The 6,185-nt window shown below is 32.4% G+C and overlaps 1 pseudogene across 1 annotated transcript; it reads left to right on the top strand.

Moving 5' to 3' along the window:
- Window positions 1-560: 560 nt before the first annotated feature.
- On the top strand, window positions 561-2,341 carry LOC105629091 (uncharacterized; annotated as a pseudogene). The gene is made up of 2 exons (XR_016319420.1): window positions 561-702; window positions 1,479-2,341. The product of XR_016319420.1 is annotated as an uncharacterized LOC105629091 (transcript).
- The last annotated feature ends 3,844 nt before the right edge of the window (window positions 2,342-6,185 follow it).

The raw sequence follows: 6,185 nt of genomic DNA, 5'->3' as shown, positions 1-6,185 counted from the left end.
TGATTTGTGGGAGCAGTCTATTCTCTCACTGCTGACTTCTAATATATTTTAAACCTATTACCTTTTTCACGGCTAGCCGGTTATAAGTGGCTATCTGAACCATAGTTATTAAATCGGGCGGACCAGACTGGTCAATCCAGATAACTGATGAATCAGTTTAAAATCAGAGTTTTCCTTTCAAAGCATTTAAAGAATAGAATCAGATTGAAACGGCTGATATGGTTAAATAGTTCGATCTACACAAATCCAATTGATTTAAACTGATTTTTTATATTTTAATTATTTTTTATATATTATAATTTTTTAAATTATAATTATTTAATTAAATATATATTATTAATATTTTTATGATCCATTATTCAACCATTAAGCTATCGGTTAAACCATGAACCATTCACCCAGTCCTTTAGCCGGGTCACATCTGGACTGGATTTAACAACACTGATTTGGACTAAAGTGAAATCACTGCTACCTGTAACTTCTTTCTACTTGACGGCGTCGCAGCGAGCATCTCATATTTAAGTCTCACTTTTACATACCTAATTGAAAAACCCTAAGCCCTATTTCCTTTTATTCATTTTCTCTTCCGTCGAATACAGTAACGAGACAAGACAGAACTCGGCCCCAACTCCCAAGTCATCTAGTCGCTCCCCTTCACACTCAAACGAAAGCATTGATAAAATTTGGCTATATCTGCGTTTGGTGAGTAAGGAATTTTCTTTGATTTGTTTTCTGTTCTCATTAATTCAGTGGTTTTAAAATCGAATTCAATGGTATAATAGTTCTTTGATTCTTGCTCCCAAATTTATGATTGTTTTGTTATTCTCGGTTGAAGTTATAAACTTGTGATTCCAATTGCACAGTATGAATCTGAGTGATGGCCTTTTGGATCATAAAATCAGAGTTGGTTTACAATATAGCTGTTGATTAATGAAATTCGGTGTGCTGTTGCTTTCAGCTTTATTTTGCTTGTGAGACTTTTATTCGAATCGCTTCCATGAATGTTTTGGTGAAGGAATTCCTTGAAACTTTTGAAAGGAAAGGATTTTTTTTCTTTGTTTTGTGTTGGGGGGTTCAGTTAGTATAGCTCAGATTTCGTACAGAAGTAGGGATTATATTAGTCAGTTCTGGAATGGTTTGGATTTTGTGAATGACAAAAGATTGTCGGATGGGGCAATTTTTATTCCCGTTGCTATTCTATTCCTATCTTCTGTTTTTTAATTAGATAATAGTATTTTACAAAGAAAATAGAGAAAAGATCATGGCTTGAATTTACATTGATTATTGTGATTTTGCTGTTTCATGTGTTGAGTTTCATGCCATGGAATTTATTCCTTCTTTTTATAGTCTGTTATCATGTTCATATCGGACCTCTTTTTTCATGGGTTTATGCTGTTAGGATTATATTGTTAAAACTTTTTAAATGGCTTTTTTGAATGAATATATTACATCATAAATCAAATGTTTTGTTATTCCAGAATTTGGGTTATCAATCACAATGCAGTCTGGTGAAGCCCCTTCTTCAATGGAAGTAGAAAAGGTTATAGATGAAACATCTTTGCCGGCAAAGCCAAAGTTTGAGCCTTTGAAGGCTCATGAGATGTCTGATGGTCGAGTTCAATTTAGGAAGGTTTCGGTTCCACCACATAGGTATTCACCTCTCAAGAAAGCGTGGATGGATATTTACACTCCTGTATATGAGCAAATGAAGATTGATATCCGTATGAACCTCAAGGGTAGAAAGGTTGAATTAAAAACCAGATCTGATACACCAGATGTTAGTAACCTGCAGAAATGTGCAGATTTTGTACATGCCTTCATGCTAGGCTTTGATGTTATAGATGCTATTGCACTACTGCGATTGGATGAACTATATGTGGACTCTTTCGAAATCAAAGATGTTAAAACCCTTAGAGGTGAGCACTTGTCTCGTGCCATTGGAAGACTCTCAGGTAAAGGAGGCAAAACAAAGTTTGCTATTGAGAATGCTACAAAAACAAGAATTGTGATAGCTGACACTAAAATTCACATATTAGGATCTTTTCAAAACATTAAAATTGCTAGAGATTCTCTGTGCAGCCTCATTTTAGGGTCTCCTGCTGGAAAGGTATACTCGAAGCTTAGACAAGTTACTGCCAGATTGGCTGAGAGGTTCTGATAATTGTATTTGTCATTATAGCTCCATTTGAGATTTGATATGCTGAATTTTGTGATTTTAATTGTAATTTGCATTTTTGTCTTGGTGGCCTTGTTGCCACTTGCTGAAACGATTCATTATAAAGAATATCAATGCCATTTGTTGTTTTCAGCTGAAATTAGAATTGATAATGCTTTTGATTCAGTGTCTTGTGTTTCAATCTCTTGTTGCTTCTACTGCTACTGCAACTCTGATTACACTAAGGCCATGTTTGGTATGATGTAATCAACTCTGCAATGGAATGAGGATTATATTACATGATTGATTATATTGTTTGGTTAAATTTTTTTAGACAATGTAATGTAATTGAGATTTAATGTGTAATTTTCATTACTTAATTTGATGTAATATTTATTACATCAAAAAAATACATGTATAGCTTATTACATCAAGTACATGTAATACCAATTACATCAAGTTATTCCAATAAAAACTTTACCATTCAAGCTTATTTAACACTACCACCGCTCCACCATCGTCGCTCCACCGCTACCATCACTACAGCGCCACCATTGCTACCACAAGCTTAACTACTACTCCACCCATACCACAATCTCCACCATCGCTCCACCACCACTGTGCCACAACTACCACCACCCTCACCATTACCTCCACCACCATCACCACTATCGCCCTACCACCGCCATGACCACCACTCCCACAACCACCATTGCTCCACCTCAATCACCACTACACCTGGCCATGGTTAAGGAACCGAATAGAAAATTGACGGTTCCAATTTCGGTTCCTTAACGATTCCAAAAACCGACGGTTCCGGTCCGTTTTTTGGCGAATCGCATAATTGTAAAATTAAAAAGTAGAGATTTTTTTTTTCAAAATTCAAAATTTAAAAATTTGTGAAATGATTTCTAAAAAAATACTATTAAAAAATTAAAAAAATGCTTCAACTTAATTTATTTTTTAAAAAAAAGACTTGAAATTAATTTATTTTAAAAAAAAAAATCGTCAGCTTAATTTATTTTTTGTTTAAAAATGCTTGAACTTAATTTATTTATATTTGTCGGAGTGAAATCGAAAATGTCGTTTGTAAGGATAAATGAATATTATGTTTCTCCAATCTTTCCCTTGTCCTTAGCGGAACTTGAGTTTCTTCTACTTGCCATTATAGGAAAATAATATGTAACTTGGAAAATTGAATAAAAAAAATTAGAGAGAATGATTAGAGATTGGAATTTGAAGAAATTAATTCACAATAATTTGGACAAATAATTAGAGATTGGATTTGGAAGAAATTATTTGAATATTTTGAACAATAATATATGAATAAAAATTAGAGAGATTGTAGATTAGAGAATAATATAGAGTAAAGAGAGTAGAGATTATTTTATGTGAAGGGATTGTAAATGGAATGAGATATTTATAATAAATTAAAAAAATTATTTTTCCATAAATACCCTTAAAATTAGCCGTTATGCAGCCGTTTATAGTTGTTAGGAGGGGTAATTTGGAGATTTCACAAACTATTTGAAAAATCAAAAAAAAAAAAAAAAAAAAAAGCTGCTGGAACCGATTCCAGCTTAAAATTCAAAATATACTTGGAACCGACATTCCAAAACTGGTGGAACCGGAACCGAACGGTAGGCCACCGGTTCTGATTCCGGTTAGGACCGATTTCAGTTTCAGCTCCCATCGGTATGGAACCGACGGTTCTGGTTCTAAAAACTGAAAAATGGCCGGGTTTAATCACCACCACCACCTTGCCACTGCCACAACCACCACTGCTCCACCACCCTCATCACTGCCTTAACCACCACTACCATCGCCTCAACCGCCACCACCACTACCATTGCTCCACCACCTTAACCACCATCGCTCCTCCACCTCAACTACCACCACTCTCACCACCACCGTTGCTCCATCACATCACCACCGTTGCTCCATCACCTCAACTACCACCATCACCACCAGCGCTGTACCACCATCATCACCACCACAACCATCACTTTGCATTGTTGCCACCACCACCTCAATCACTCTACCACGACCACCACAACCACCACTCTACCACCACTACCACCACATAATAAAAATTATATTTTGGTGTTTAATATGCAACACAGAATAAAAATTTTATTTTATTATTTTATTTTATTATAGGAATGAGCAGAATAAAATAAAAAATCACTAAAAATATCAAAATATCCATAATTTTGTATTGTAATTTATTTTACTCAAAGAAAATATATGATAAAAAGTTAGTTTTTAATGATTTGATTCACTTTTATTTTGTTATATTACATTAGGAGTGAGCATTCGGTTCGGTCAATTTGGTTAATTCGATTAGTTTGATTAATTCGGCCAGTTTGGTGCGATGAATAAATGTTCGGTTAAAAGTTTGATTAAAGAAAAATAAATTTAAATTTAAAAATTTAATTTAACCGAATTAATCACATTAATCGACTCTCAAAATTACGTCATTTTGGTTAAGCAGATAGTAAAATTAAAAATTAAAAATATTTCAGTTTTTATTTTGATTAAGTAGTAATTAATAATTTCAGTTAATTTTTATTTCGGTTAGAGTCGGTTAATCATATATTTCAATTAATTCCATCGGCTGATTAAGCTTTTATTTTCTTCAACTTTGGTTCAGTTAAGAATCAAAATTAATTCAGCCAAATGATTCGGTTAAGTTCAGTTAAAAAATTAATTCGGTTAAATTCGGTTAAGTAAAAAAAATTTGATTTCTTTATTTTGGTTAAAAATTTTACTCAAATTGGCCGAATGATTATCCCTAAATTATATATTTTTTTTCTGCTTACGTTCTTTTAATTTTTTTAGTTCAAATAAATTTATAAATCTAAATGATCTTTAATAGCTTAATATAATGAATAGTTTTTAGTTCAGATATTTCTTTTGTATTAATAATGATGTGGTAGAGTGGTGTTTGAGGTGGTGGTATGGTGGTTGTGGTGGTGGTGATAGTGGTGGTAGTGGAGTGGTGGTGGTATTGGTGATTGGTGGTTATGATGGTGGTGGTGGAGTGGTGATGGCAGTGTGATTAGTGGTGGTGAAGGAGTGGTGGTGGTGGCAGTGTTTTAATTACATTACATTATATATTTACAAACAATAGAAAAATAGAATGGTGATTACATTCCATAAATTTTATCAATTATATTACCAAACATGGTAATGAAATCTTAATTACATTCCATTTCATTACATTTTTTATTGCATTACATTTTTTATTACATTACATTGCATTACATCCAATCAAACATAGTGACAGTACTTTCGCAAGTGTACGAAATCGCTAGAAATAATACATGATGAGTAGAATATCATTCCCATGATGATTGTATACCAAGTACCAAAATTATATTAACATATTATTATTTAGACGATAAATGAGGAAATTGTTTTAAGAATGTAAATTCAATAAGTAAAATAAGAAGAAATCAAGTAAGCAAAATTTGATTAAAGAAATCAAGGATTAAAAACTACTAGGGATTTTGATTTCACTTCTATCCAATTTATTTTATTAGTTTATTAATCAATTTTAATTATTCAAGTAGGGGAAACAACTCAAAAATCACTAACAAGCTCTCCCGATGTATTGTTAGCTATTTTAATTCTATTTAATTACCTATCTTCCAATAGCATAATTAAACCTGAATCAAATAATTAAGTTTTGTAGTTGTTTATGAATTCATAAATTAAAGTTGCTAATTCATAAAAACCCCCCCATGAGTCAAACCATATAGCTTCCGCATCAAGTTATTATTCTCATGTGATTCATTAACTTTTTCATATAAAAAATCCTTCTTCCGATAGTAATTAATAAAATAAATCAATCCAGGGGATATAGAGCATTAAGTTTATCAATAAATCATAACTTGAACAAAGAAAAACAAATCTAATATTATAAATTGGAAAAGAAATTAAGCTACATCAAATCCCTAGTATGAGAATTTAGTTAGACATAGTGCTTAAATAAAACTCAATAATACTTGATAAATATTTCATAATT

This window comes from Jatropha curcas, chromosome 2, assembly GCF_041381405.1.
Source record: "Jatropha curcas cultivar XTBG-Jc1 chromosome 2, XTBG_Jcur_1.0, whole genome shotgun sequence".
NCBI lineage: Eukaryota > Viridiplantae > Streptophyta > Magnoliopsida > Malpighiales > Euphorbiaceae > Jatropha > Jatropha curcas.
This window is presented reverse-complemented; position numbering and strand designations above follow the sequence as displayed.